The following is a 14,759-nucleotide window of genomic DNA, read 5'->3' on the forward strand; positions in this document are numbered from 1 at the left end:
ATCCTGGTAGCAGGATAAATGATCTGCAAATGTGGGTGACTCAGTAGCTCTGAGGGTGCTCAATATCCAAGACAGAGGTGGGAATGAAATGTTCAGGCAGGCGTCAGAGGATCTGTTCTCTGCTTCACACTGGGGCCCTGGTTTGCTGACAGTCTTCACACTCGATCCAAAATGGGGATAATGAAATCTCACGGATTCGGCTTCAGCTGAGAGCTCCCTCCAGCACAGTCTTGTGTGAGTAACAGTTTATATGTTTGGTGCGAAGGGCGGGCCCCAGTTGATCTTATTTGTGGTGGTGCTTATGGTGGCTTTTCCATAGGAATGTAGACTTTATTAGCTTTGGCAAGGAAATCCTGAGTAAATCTGAAGAACGTTTCAGGAAATTCTGGAACCTGCAGTGAATCTGTATGAAACTGAGATTTGGATTCTCATGATTTCCTAATGCTACCCCGAAGCCCAGCAGTTGAGATAGTCGTAGAGCTTCAGTTGTGCTTCCCAGTTCCCCATTTTAAAAGGAACACGTTGATTTCATCTAGAATGTTCTGATCTCTGAGTGCTGCCGGCAGAGTGACCAGCTCTCTGCGTCAGAGGAGAAGCCAGGGCTGCGCTTACGTCGTCGCGGCAGCTGGGAGCTGACCCTGGACCTCAGGCACCTGTGATGCTGACCATTTGCTGTAAACTCCAAGGGTGCATTGGTCTCCTTGGCGCTTTACAGTCTTCTGAAGCTTTTGATGGGTCTGCACTTTATAGCTTTTTCAGGAGTAGATGGCCTTTTCCCACACCCTTGGGCTGAGTTTTGTCAGAGGCTGGTGTGTGGGAAGCACCACACCCACATTCTGACAGGGAAGACTCTGGTGCCCAACTGAGGTCAGAGTGGAAATTTGTTTTTCCTTCCCTGCAGTCTGGTCCAGCTGCTCCCTGCTTGGTCAGAAGAAAATCATGCTTATCCAAGTCATAGGCAAACCCGCTAAGTCAAACATTTGTCTTCTTTCTTTAGTATACCCATTTCATTTATATGGGGCAATAGATAGAGAAATGTCTTTTAGGGGAAAATTAATTTCTTTAATTACAAAGAACTTTTTGGATAAAAACTGTAATCAAGAGGCTATTTTTGTAGAAAGAGCTAGTTAAATACTATAGTTGGAAAGCTCCTTATATTTGATCTTAAACTTGGGCCTGGTGTGCATGTCCACACGCTCGTGCTCATGACACCAGGCTCAACTGTGAACTACAGGCACTGGTACATACTTTCTGGTTGCTTTTTGAAAGTCTTATTGCTTGGCCTCTCTGACTCAAATGTTGAGTTATGTTGATTCTGTTCAGAATGTTCATCCCTCCATCTAGGGTCCAGTCGTCTTTCAGGGAGGAACCGTCTTCCTCATCTTTGTCTCCTACAGTATTGTATATTTAATAGTGAAATATTTATAGGTTACATGGGGGACTGATCTGTTCATTAGGAAAACAATGCCAATTTTCACATCATTAGAATGGACTTGTTAAATGATTATGTTAGTATAATGAAGTTTACATGGCAAAAGAGGCTTTGCAGATGTGACTGTAACGGACAGTGAGATGGGGGAGGACCCTGGGTTGTCCAGGTGGGGTCCAGTGTCCTCACATGTGCCTGGTTGAGAGGGAGTATGAGGGTCTGCCCCAGAGGAGGAGACCTGAGAAGGAGATAGAGGCCAGAGGGCTGTGGGGCTGAGGGCGGCGGGGGTGGGGGGATGATGCAGGGGCCGGAGGGGCATGGGTCCAAGGGTGGGGCAGGGGCCAGAGGGGTGCAGGGCTGAGGCTGGGGCAGCGGTCGGAGGGGTGTGGGGCTGTGAGCCAAGCTGCATTGTGGCCTCTATGAATTGGGAGACTCCAGGCAGGAACACAACCTACTTGACCCCTTGACTTCAGCCCTGGCACTCCTGACTTCCAGGGTTGAGAGGAGGTTTGCATTTGTGGTAATTTGTTGCAGCAGCAATAGGAAGTTAATGCATTGTATCTGTTCTTCACTTCCAAATCTTTGAAAAGTAACCCTGTTGTATCGGCCTTTTGTGTGCTCTAAATTCTAATGAGATGGTTTGTAGGAAATAATGGACACAAACGATGGCAGAACACAAAGTTGGACAGAAGCGGTGTCTTCTGTGGTTCTGTAGTTTGGGTCTGTGAAGTTAGATTTCGGTCACAGAGTGTGTGGTCTCGTTCAGCGTATACCGGAAATACTTGTTCAGAGCTCCTGGGGAGTGGTCTTTAACACTGTTAGCATTAAAACTTCAAGCACATCAGGGACAGAGTTCCTGAGTCAGTGTTAGGTGACCTTTGAATAAGAGTGGGCATGTAGAATCTGCCCACTTTACTAGTATCAAGCAGCAATATCTTTTTTTTTTTTTTTTTTGAGATGGAGTCTCCTTCTGTCACCCAGACTGGAGTACAGTGGCACGGTCTCGGCTCACTGCAACCCCCGCCGCCTGTGTTCAAGTGATGCTCCTGCCTCAGCCTCCAAGCCTCAGCCTCCAAATTGCATGATTTATTTTCCTGTTTTATATACTTAGTATATGAAAACTCTGCAAACTTTATTAATACAAATGACATGCCAGAGCTTATGAGAATCCAGCATTTTCCCATGCAAAGTAGTAGTAATGTGGAATTCCTGGGCTGGTTTGGTTTTATAAGACGTAGGGGAGGATTCTTTGCCTAATTTCTGTGGAGCTAACAATTGTTAATCACCCAGCACTCTTACCTCCCCCAACAGCTCAGGTGAGGGGTGTTACCCCTGCTGTCGAGAGGCGGGAGACTGAGGCTTAGATGAGCAGGTGACAGGTTACTATCCAGCCCCACCCACCCCGTAGTTTCCTGCCATGGCTCAGCTGTCTTCCTGTGAGAAAGGACAGACACCTTGGTGCTGGGTAGAATTCCTTGTGAACCCTTTTCCATCCTTCAGGAAGTTCTTGCTTTACAGTGGTGGCTCATGGGGAGGCCTCTGGCCCATGGAGAAAGTGGCTAATGTAACATTACTGTCTCTGTTTGGCTGCTGTTGATTGGGTTATTTGTAAATAGACATTGCTCACAGCTCTGGAGGCTGGGAAGTCCAAGGTCAAGGCACCTCTGCAGATCTGGTGCCCCAGGGCCTGTGGCTCACAGACGGCAGCATCTGGCCAGGTCTTGCATGGCAGCGGGCATCTCATCAGGCCTCACATGGTAGAGGAGCAAGAGGGCTCCTTCAGGCCTCCCAACAAGGACACCAAACCCAGTCCTGAGAGCGGGACCTCCCAAAGGCCCTACCTCTTAATGTATCCCATCGGAGAGGGTTTCAGCATGAGGTTTTGGGGACATTCAGGCCAGAGCCATTGCTCTGCTGCTATGTTAGGGCTGCCATGGCATCATTACTGCAACAGAGCTGCAGCCTTCTCATCTGCATTTGCTGCAGGAGGAAGACGCAAGTGCCTGTGCAAGTTGGGGTTCGGTGCAAGAAGTGGAGGGCCCTCTGGGAATCTTAGCAGGAGGAACTTAAGGGCTTTGAGAACTGACACCTTAGGACTGTAGTTTTCTTCAGACTGTAAAAACCTTGGTGTGTGACAATACTGAACATTGCCTGAGCCCTGTGATCCTGTAAAACACTGATTGTTAAGACATTCTCCTTCCCCACAACTATGCCCCTACGTTGTTTACTGCAAGAAGCCCCTTCCCATGTGGCTTAGGCTGACTTGTGAATGACCATTTACTGAGGACAAGCCCAGGCACAGGCCTTCAAACCCCCCCATCTCTGCCTTATTATAAGTGATTAACTAAACTGCCTGTTCCCACTGATCAATCAGGACAAAACGCTTGTTAGCCAAATCTTGGTTCCTCCTCTTCTCTCCTTACCTGAACCTGAGTCCCCTCTGAGGAAACCTCTGATCCCCAATCAGCCACCCCATCGCTTGCTTCCCCAACCGCTTCCTCCTGGCCTTGTTTCCCCTTTCCTGTGAAGGAGGGAGCAGTTCTGGCTGCTCTGAGATGCCAGCAGGCCTGCCGTTGGAGCAGTGGGCACCTCCCACCTTGAAATGGTTCTTCGTGGTGCAGTTGCACCTAGGTAGGTGGACTTGTCTTTGTGGCCTTCCACAGAGGACGGTTAGGGTGGGCAGGAAAGAATTCTCTGCTACAAATCTGCATTCCAGGCTGTTTCCAGAAGTGGGAATTCTCATGCCCTGAAGTCTGGGAATGAATTTTTAGTTTCCCAGCTTCAGGTGGAGTTGAAAATGAGTGAGGCAACCCACCACACCCATCTGGAGCCAGGAACAAGAGCCGTTTTTAAAGTGGCAGTTTCTCCATAAGATTAGCAAAAAAATGCACTCAGCACGTTTCTTTCTCATATGCATTTGGCCATCTGAAATGGGAATGGTGGTTTTTGAAGCATGGATGTAGTTTTAAATTTTGAGTATTATAACCCTTAATGTAGCTTGTTAGAATGTTGACCTGATTATCTGGAGATTTACTAAACTTTTGGAGTGGTAATAATGAGTTGATCTATATGACTTTGCTTTCTAGGATGCAATGAAAGTACTATAATTAAAACCTCTGCAGTTGGGTGCAGCAGGCGATTGGCCAAAACAAATTCTTCCTTTTGGTTTTCTTTAACCAAACAAGGAAGTAGAGTGTAGGCTGAAGTGGCAAATTCATTTCAGAGCACGCCAGAGCCCTCAACGATAGAGCAGCCTTCTCAGGTGAACGTGTAACGTGCCTTGAGTCTTGGCAAGCCTGGCTACTGATGTGTGCACGTGACACCACGGAGCCACACCTAGGAAGATGTGGTTTCTGTATCAAGATTTGGAAAACCAAAGTGCAACTTAATTATCCAACTTTGTTACAGAAAGAGCTTTGACCAGATGGCCAAAGACCTGATTCTCTTATGATCGAGACTTGGTTATAAAATTGCCCTTACTTGGTGCCAATCAGTGTTGGTCCACAGTGGTACTCCTCCAACCTCACTGAATAGTTTGGAGACTGAACTGAGACTGTGAAAATCTCCTTAAGGTGAAAAGGGCTCTGGGGCACCCGGAAATATCCGCACACCCGTGGCCATTCCCCTTTAAGGTGGAAAGGACTGCTGGGTCACGCGAGAGCATCCGCACACCCGTGGACGTCCTCTTTAAGGTGGAAAGTGCTGCTGGGTTGCCCAGCAATATCCGTACACCCGTGGCCATTGTGGCTGTCCCTCTTTCTGCTCAGTCACCTCTGTGTTCCTGCATTTAGGCTTTGGGACACTCATGAGCAGCTTGTCCCCTGGGCTAGTGAGGAAGGAGTGGGAGGTTGTTCTGAGGCTCTGTCACCATCTGCCCTGTCGTGAGCTGGGCAAGGCAGAGGCAGTGACCCCGGAGGAGTCTGGTCAGTGAGGGCTCCGGCAGGAAGTGCGAGGCTTGGGGTGGCTCTGCCAGTCGTAACCAAATGTCTTCCCTCTTATTTCCATGATTCCTTCTAGTTCTGCGCCTTGCACTGCAGAGTCTCTGTGTGTCTATAAATACACATTAGTTACGATACAGGTGCCTCTTTCCCCTCTGGGGCTGGGCCTGGGGAGTAAAGTGCAAGACCCCCTTACTGCTGGATGCCCACCAGCACGAGGCACTGCCTGCCCTGCTAACTAATGCCTTCAGCGAGTCCTGGAAGTCCCCTCCTGAGCACCTGGCCTGTTGACAGTGTACACGGGAGACAGATGAGCTCCCCTTGCCCCACCCTGAGCAGAGACTGGGGAGGTGGCGGCAGCAATATCCCCCATGGTGTATCCTCGGTTCATGGAGGAAAAGTCTGTTCATGCTTAAAACAGCCCATCCTCTCGAAAGCAGGGGGACAACCACATTTCCATCTGGAATCTTAAAAAAGGGCCCTTCTCTTTGAGAGAAGAATGTGGCATGTATGTGTGTCTTTTTTTTTTTTTTTTTTGAGACGGTCTCCCTCTGTCACCCAGGCTGGAGTGCAGTGGCGCAATCTCAGCTCATTGCAAGCTCCGCCTCCTGGGTTCAGGCCATTCTCCTGCCTCAGCCTCCCGAGTAGCTGAGACTACAGGCGCCTACCACCACACCTGGCTAATTTTTTGTATTTTTAGTAGAGATAGGGTTTTACCGTATTAGCCAGGATGGTCTCGATCTCCTGACCTCGTGATCCGCCCACCTCAGCCTCCCAAAGTGCTGGGATTACAGGTGTGAGCTACCGCACTGGGCTGTATGTGTGTACCTCCTTACAAGTCTTGCCCGACCTTTGCATTTAAAAATTATTGAAAAACTTAAGGATGTAACTGACAAGAACTTTATAGGTTTCTCCAAGTAAAAATTTGGAAAAGTTAAGTGAACCCATAATGTGTTTATTAGTCCCATACTTGGATTTTAAAGGTGGGTAAAACATCTCCCAGTTCTTCAACCTGATTTCTGTGGAATCATGAATGAAACGTGCTGAAGTTGCCGTGCGGATTTTGTTATGTGGCGGTGACAAGTGGGGCTGGTCACTAAACAACTGGAAGGATCTCTGTCCTTTCTGTGCTCCTGTTGGACACTAGGCACGTGCTTGGCTGTTTTCTGTGTGTTGTGTGGGCAAGATGAGGACAGAATTTTCAGAAGCTCCACACGGTGGTATCTTCTCCCTTTTCTGTTAAAACGTGTCTTCTGCTGCTTCTACATAGACCGTGTTTCTCTTGCCTGTCTACGTAAACACTGTTTAACAAAAACTGTATTGTAGACATGTGAAGCTGAATTCCACATTATAAAGCAGATAGAGATGACTGAACATTGTTTTGTGGAAGGAAGGTTTAAAATGATTTTTAGCTTTTTCCCTGAAAGAGGGAATAATTTTAACTTTTTCCCTGATATAGGGAATAATGAAATGGGAAAATAATTAAATTTTCCAATGTAATTGTTAGATTATATTTAATTATTTGTTAGATTATTCATGTATTGCAAGGGATAAAGGAACTAGATCACCTCATGCACCCAAATGAAAATTTAAAGGGTATGGGCGAATTCATTTGAACTCTTTTAATTTTTTTTTTTTTTTTTGACAGTCTCACTCTGTTTCCCAGGCTGGGTGCAGCAGTACAATGACAGCTCACTGCAACCCCAACCTTCTAGGCTCAAGTGATTCTCCTGCCTCAGCATCCCCAACTGCTGGGATTTACAGGCATTCATCACCACACACAGCTTATCACCTCTTGGAGACTAGCTTTGAGTTTGGGCATTCAGTGAACTGTATTTTGGTTAATTCCCAAAGTTTCTCACTGTTTATCTTTAATTTGCTAGAAATCTAAATGTATTGTGAAATGCATCACATTTCCTTAGCATTCACGGATTCCCTGTTAATGGGGCAGAGACGGAGAAGGGCAGAAGGCGTTCGGACATCAGGGTTGCAGTTGAGTGCTTGCCCCGAGCACACTGGAGCTCTGGGCTCTGTGGCCCCACGGGGGTCCTCTGTCCACTGAGGGGGTCAGGTTACCTGGAAGGTCCCTCCAGCCTCTGCGATTTTGCCCTTTTCAGGTTAACATCTCGTCGTTGTCCTGGGCAGCATTGCCTTTCATTCACTGACCCACGACTGAACAGCTGGTCAGTGGCCATTGCTGCTTCCTTCAGCTGGGAGTTGGTGACGTGATTACATTTCCATGGAACTTGGTTCTTGGTGTATTAAGGGTTCAGTTGTGTCTTGATTTTTAATCTGCACCTCTGAATTGGTCTTTTGATTGCAAAGAGATTGCTTGCTGGATTTGTTTCTGAATATTTCTTGGATAAGAGAAGAACCTCGCTTATCTGTGTGTTCCTTTAATGTGTTTTGGCAGGCATTTAAATGGGTGTCTTAGCCCTTAGCCCATTTTCTGTGTGTGGTGGATTCATTCGAATCATTTATGTGAAGTCTCTCTTCCATTAAGGCCAGAGGACGTGGGGTGCTGTCTCCCTACACTAGGGGGAAATGGCATTGTTCTGCCCTCCTCCCTGGGAACCCTGGGGTTTCCAGGTCTCTGGACTTGGCTCCCACACTGCGAGAGGGGCTGTGGCTTCTGGAGCCCGTTTTGTGCGGAACTGACTCCTTCACTTGCTTTATTTCCCACCGTCTTTGCTGCTTTATGACACAGGGATGAGGGAGTCGGGCCCGGGGGCCACGCCTGTGCCTGAAAGGCTCGATGCAGAAACTCCTCATGGGAAGGATGTTCCTTGAGGGCAGCTTGGAGTCTTTTCCTACTTTTAACAGAGAAGTAGCTATTCACATAGTTCTATTCTGCTAGTGATGTTTCAAACTAATTGGTGTCGAGTTATGAAGATGTCCCAGACACCCATGATCCACTCCGGGGCAGTGCCGGACATTGTGCTCAGATGCCTTCAGACCACATTCAGATGCCAAAGATTCTTGCTTGGTTATTCTTAAACTTACGAGAATCTAAAACAGGAGCCACGGTGTGGATTTTCTCTTGAGCCCCCATGCCTTTGCTTTGTATTTTGGGAATGAATGACTTCATCAAGGGGAAAGAATTTGAGGAAGGAGCCTCTGAAGCTAGGGAGGGAGTGGGGGGGCAGGGAGGCAGAGGGAAAAGGAGCTGTAGGGGGAGGAGCCAGGCTGGGGCTTCTCCCCATGATGCTCCCCCACCCCCTGGCGCGAGGCCCCAGGGATGGATTGACTTTCCCACAGGAAATGTGTATGAGGATTGCGTGTCTGTTTCATGGGCTGGCCATTTGGATTGAGGGAATGTCCGTCTTGTGATTCCTTATTGATTCGAATGTTGAAAAGCTTTGTGCTCAATACACAGGGGTCTCTTGGTGCGATGGGAAATGTGATCGCAGCCGCCTTCGGGGTGGGAAGGGCCCTCGAGACCCTCAGTGGTGGCCGGTGCCGGCCTTCGCCTCCCTGGGTGAGCTGCCCTCAGGGTGGGAAGGGAGGTCCTCGGTGGTGGCCGCTGCCGGGCTTCGCCTCTCCGGGTGAGTGCTGCTCCATCCCCAGTGTCTCCGACTCCTTGCCTGGCACCTTCCTGGTTGAAGGCCGTGATCCATCAGCCTTGTCCACGCATGTCCTGCAGACTAGTGCTGACTGCAGGTCCAGGGGTGGTCAGAGGAGGCCAGAGGAGGCCCTGGTGATGCGAAGCTATACGTTTAATGGTGGCGCTGCTGAGTGCATGAGCCGCCTCAGCCCAAGAGTCTGGGTAGGAGCGAACCGCGGGGTGGAGGGAAGACTGGACAGATGGGTGCTTTCCTCGGCCCTTGGGAGCATGGCCAGGTCCATGCTCAGACCTCCTGGCTTCTCCCATATTTCCATAAATAGCAAGGGAAGGACTTGGGGCACCCAGGGACCTCATGGGTATAAGCTGTGTCCTTGCGTGGCCCCAGCTGCAGCCAGTGACGTTATTCTCTTTAACCTCAGGCTTATTTTGTATAAAAACACAAAGGAACAGAAGTAGTTCAGGGGCCTCTAAAGACTTATGTAATTGTTAATAGGCCTACTTTTATGATTTCTTATGTATTAAGGGCAAATCATGAAACAAATTCACTTCTGTTTGAAGAAATCTTGACCGTTCTCATTTTTGTGGCAAGCAACGTTGATTCTTTGCTTAGGGCGTTAGTGCCCTCTTGCCAAGCGCCGCTGCCTGGCGTGTCCTCGGCACACACCTCTGTCCATTGGTTTCCGTCCACCTTTCCGCCTAGAATTGTAGGAGGGGCGCTGAGATCTTAGGGCTAGAAAGAAACTGTGAAGACCACTTTTAGGGGCGGCTTTTAGTCAGGGCTCTCCAGAGAGACAGCCAGCCGGGTGTGTGTGTGTCTCCAGAGGGAGGCTTGCTGCAGGGGCTACGGAGTCCAAGAAGCCCCAGGACCCACAGCCTGCAAGCTAGAGTCCTGGGAGGGCGTGGCTTGAAGACTTGAAAAGCGGAGGGTGCACATCCCACCCGGGTCTGAGGAGCTGAGACCCAGGAGCACGGGCGGCAGAAGACAGATGTCACTGGCCCATCAGCCAGACAGGTGGAGTCAGCTCAGTCTTCCCCCCCTTGCTGTTTTACTCGAGCCCTGGGTGGATAGGGTAGTACCCTCCATGCTGGTGAGGATGGGTCTCCACTCAGTCCAGAGGCAAACATGCATCTCACACAGAAATAATGCAGAATCAGCCATCTGGGCACCTGGGGCATGCTCAAGTCAATGCACAAAACCAACGCCGCGCGTGGCCCTGATGTCTGCGTGTTCACATCATTCCACGCACATTTCTCAGTCATCTCCTCAGTGAGTTTGTAAGGTCGTTGTGTGGTTCTGGGGGTCTTTGCCCCGGGTGGTGGTGGTGATGACAGGCTCCCCAGCGTCCCAGCTCAGGTGCGGTAGGTGATGCCACCAACAGCTCCTTATTTCTCAGACACTTGAGCGGGTGCTCTGTGCAGCCAGTTCCACCTGCAGCAGCATCTGTTCCCTACGCTGATTCCATTCGGAGTGTGTGCCTGCCTTCTGTTGGGGTGCAGCTTTCTTTCAGGGAGGAACTGTGTCCTGTTCGCCTATGTCTCCTGTGGTGTATCTCATGGCTGAATAAGTACCTATAGGTTACCTCAGTGGCTGAATGATAGGTTCATTGGAAGGAAAACTTTATACTTTTTTTTCTTTTTGAGATAGAGTTCCACACTTGAATGCCTAGGCTGAAGTGCAATGGCACGATCTCGGCTCATTGCAACCTCCCCTCCCAGGTTCAAGTGATTCTCCTCCCTCAGCCTCCCAAGTAGCTGGGGTTACAGGTGTCTGCCACCATGCCTGGCTAATTTTTGTATTTTTGTTAGAGACGGGGTTTCACCATGTTGGCCAGGCTGGTCTCAAACTCTTGACCTCAGGTGATGTATCCACTTCGGCCACCCAAAGTGCTGGGATTACAGCCATGAGCCACCACACCCAGCAACTTAATTCCTTTTTTTTTTTTTTTTTTTAAATCATAATGGGCTTGTTAAATGCTTAAGTAAATGTTTATTTTTAAAAATGTCATCTGTGACCTTTCAGCTTTTCATAGCAATTCTCGAGTGAATATTTAAATAAAGGCCCTTTAGTTATGGGGGAGAAGCGGTTATCCCTTTCAGCAGAGGGAGATGGAGGAACGGGCCCTGGTGGGTCTGAGCACAGGCAGTCACCCCAGCCTTGGTGCTTGCTTAGGTCTGTTCTTCGTTCACCGTAGCAGCGCCCACTCTGATTGTCAGCTTAAAAATAAGCTTTTTCCTCTTTCTAATCAGAACAGTTAGTTTGTTAACCATCACGTTAAGGTATTGAGAATGATGGCTTTCAGGCCTCAGGTATGACACAAATAGTAAATGCAGCTGACCCTGAACGACACGGGTTTTGAGCTTCGAAGGATCACTTACGTTAATTTTTTTTCTAACCTAACCCTTATTGAAAAAGCCTGGCTTTGTGAAGGGCCGAAGTTTCCTACATGCGGTTCCATAGGGTGGCTGCGGGTCCTGTGGACACGTAGATTTGGGTAAACTCGGGGGGTGTTCTGGAATCCATGTCCCTGTGTATACAGAGGGACAACTGCAGCTTTTTAAAAGTTTGTGTCCTGCCTTGTCCTAAAAACGCTCCAAAGTGGATGCAAAATTATTTCATTTTTTGGTTTTCTTGGTGGGATACTGATGTTTATTCTTCAGGGTCTAAAATCTTGAGTGAACAGAGTTAGTGCTTCAGGAACAAAGCCAGTCTGGAAACACATATTGAGATATCCACCTTTTCTTCATGGTTTCACAAAATGTCGTGATCATGTTTTATTCGGTTGAACCGTAGGAAACTGCTAATATTTGCTGTTTTTGGCCTACAGAATGGCAAGTTCGTACGATATTAAAAAGAAAGGTTTTCTGGATGGGGAAAATAGGAATCAGTAAGAACCTGAAGTTGTCTGTCATGGCCTGTGAGTCACAGGTAAATAAACCTGCGTGAGGGGACGTTGGCTGTACAGTATTTTCCTTCTGTTTTAAGACTGTCAGAAAAAGGTCAGTTCTATTGCTTTGGGTCCCTGCACCTCACCTTTGCTGCAGAGGGGACTTGCCATTATACCTCTTGCCCCCAGTGCCCAGGAGGCTGATGCCACATAGAAGACCTGCAAGTCAGTGGACATGAACAGGCACCGGACACGCTGTGCACCTTGGGATGCATCTGAGAAGTGCATGCTTGCAGCAGGTCTGGGGTGAGGGTGTGTTCCCTCTCCTCTCCCTTCTCTGGCTTTGCAGGCCTTTGAAATTGGTCCTGGAAAGTGAAATTAGTTAATGCTGATCAGCTCGGGGTCAAAGCCGGAATCAGGCTCATCATTTCCTGCAGTGATCACAGCAGCAGGTCCTAAACTCAACATGACCTGAACCCGGAGAGTCGAGGTTCCAACCTGCTTTGTGACTCGGTTGTGTGCGGTTTTGAGAAAGTGAACAAAGATTTTCTTGACTCTGAGGGGGCCGAAGAGACCCGCCCTTCACTAGGGGTCTGTGTGAAGCAGTGGACCCTCCAGTCAGGAGGCAGCAGGGACTCAGGAAAGCCCCACATGCCCTCCAGTTCCCTTATGTTGAAATGGTTTGTACTCGGCCATGCCGGGTCATTTTGGGAGGTAAGTGGTGGGTTCACATGGGGTACGCAGTATTCTTAGGTGTCAGGTGCGAGAGTTGAATTTGTAGAAGCTGTGCAGATAGGAAAGGGCCTGGCAGGGAGTGCTGTTTACACGGAGCCGATTTAATGCGAGGTCTGCGCTCTCCCTAGGTCCGCGTCTGACTGGTGTCTCCCAGTCTGCAATGGGACGTTTACGTGACTCGGCGCCATCGTCCCACTCTGTGTAGACATCTGAGGATCTGTGCGTGGCTGCTCTGTTAGAGTGAGTTATGCTAATGAACTGAGAAACAGTGAACAAACCCTGAATTGGTCAGCACTGGTTCCATGGCCAGTTCTGCCATGGTTGGAGTCGTTCATCGTAACGTGTGCTGGACTCCTATGCTGAGCTCTGATTTTCAGAGGCCCTTTAACTTGGCAGCTAACCAGCGGCTTCCTTCAGAAGACATTTGAGTCCCCTTTACCTGCCAGGGTGACCCTGGGAGTTTGAAGGTGAGTGAGACAAGCCCTCCCTGTCTTGTGGATTTTACTGTCCAGAGGGGAGACAGATGTAGATGGTGAAGGAGGCCCTATCAGAGGTCAGCGCATGTCGGTTTTATTTCTGTAGCACTTGCTGTGTTCAGGCTGTGCCCCGGGCCATGTGCAGAGCATCTGGGGACCCTGCCCATGGCATCCCAGGCACAGCTAGCATCTGCACCATCTTCATACTTGACCTGAGTTTTGGGGGAAGTACCGAGGATGGCTTCTACCTTTGCTGGAGAGGGTTGGAAGTCAGGGCAGTCCTCCACAAAGAGATGATCGCCAGCTGATTCCTCAAGAAAGAGAGGTGGTTCTCACGTGGGCGGAGCAGGGCAGCATGCACAGACCTGGGTGTGGGGTCTGGGGCAGGTGCATCTGAGTGGGGTCTGCTGGGAGACAGTGCGGGTGAGGTGTGAAGGCAGTTCGAATTTACAGGATATATTATCACTAAGGCGATGCTGGGGAAACAGATAAAATCGGGACTCTCTAGGGTAAACGTGGACCTAGGGTTACCCTGGGCGTGGGTGTTTTCAGGCTCTGAAGGCAGAGATTTAGGAAATTGGGCAGAGTTGAGCCCCAGATGAGGATGAAGGCTACTCTTGGGGGGGCTGTTGAATGAGACAGGGATGGAAACCCAGTGAATGTCCTGGGGTCAGTCTGGCAGGAAGGCAACAGAGGAGACCGGTGCCCTCAAAGGCCCTATGGGTCCTGCCTCTCAAAGTGCTGGGATTACAGGCATGAGCCACTGCTCCCTGCCGTTACTGGTAAAATTTCTAAGCTACTGTCTCATACCCACTCCCGTATTTTTTTTTTTTTTAAACCAGGTTTATGGCTGTATTTTTTCCAAGGGAACCAAACAGTTACCTGTTTGAAGTACAAATAACACGATGTTTAAAACCAAAAATGTCAATTTGCACAGAAGTTTCCAAATACCCAGTTGGTTTGAGCCTTGCCTTGCAGTGCCACTACCTGCTCTTAAATTTCTACACGATGTAGAGATAGCAAGGCAGGGATGACTCGTACATCTTCAAGTTTGATTCTACTAACTTGGGTATATTTTCAATTATTTTGGCACACCTGTGAGTGTCGCAAGCAATGCCAGGGTATTTGAAGTTTGTCAAAGGAAGAGTTGGGAAGATTTTCACATTTTTAGAATTTTCATAGTAGTTATAATTTACAAAGAATGTAAAATTGTGTAGTCATTATTTTGCTTTTTTCTAGATGTGTCCCTAAACAGGGTTGATAACTAATTCTACATCACAGGATTCAGAACTGTACCCTGTTGAAGCCGATGCCTGTAATCGAGGAATTCTGCCTAGTCAGTTCACTTTAAGCGTGTTTAAAAGGTTTTCTTTATCCTAGTTGGAACCTGTGGCTATAGTTTGTGTTCACTGCTGAGGAACATTCCATGATGGAAACCATAATTCATCTGTTTTTCATATCGATGGGCATTTGGATTATTTTGGGAGGGTGTGTATGTCTATTCAGCCTTCATTTTTTCAGGATTTTTTGTAGAAGATAATGTAACAGTGTAACATCCTCTGCTAGGGAGCCAACACGAACCCTGATTACAGCCACACAGACACTCATGCCTTGTTACCAATACACAGAACAATTTTTTTAAGTTGAAACACAGTAGCAGAACCTGAAGCCATGTGAATGGGTCCTCCGATCTTACACTTGGAATTCACTTTTTATTACTCTGTCTGCTAA

General features: G+C 48.5%; 2 protein-coding genes across 2 annotated transcripts in view; both read left to right on the forward strand.

Moving 5' to 3' along the window:
* The window catches only part of LOC135964491 (SH3 domain and tetratricopeptide repeat-containing protein 1-like), a 412,105-nt gene that overhangs the window by 120,414 nt on the left and 276,932 nt on the right, over positions 1–14,759 (forward strand). The gene's annotated exons all lie outside the window — the stretch shown is intronic.
* Positions 127–14,759, forward strand: part of LOC135964631 (ATP-dependent 6-phosphofructokinase, platelet type-like) — a 67,476-nt gene continuing 52,843 nt past the window's right edge. The window contains exon 1 of the mRNA XM_073999961.1: positions 127–234. The gene's annotated coding sequence lies outside the window, so the exon portion shown is untranslated. The remainder of the gene's footprint in view (positions 235–14,759) is intronic.

Source organism: Macaca fascicularis, chromosome 8 (assembly GCF_037993035.2).
Source record: "Macaca fascicularis isolate 582-1 chromosome 8, T2T-MFA8v1.1".
NCBI lineage: Eukaryota > Metazoa > Chordata > Mammalia > Primates > Cercopithecidae > Macaca > Macaca fascicularis.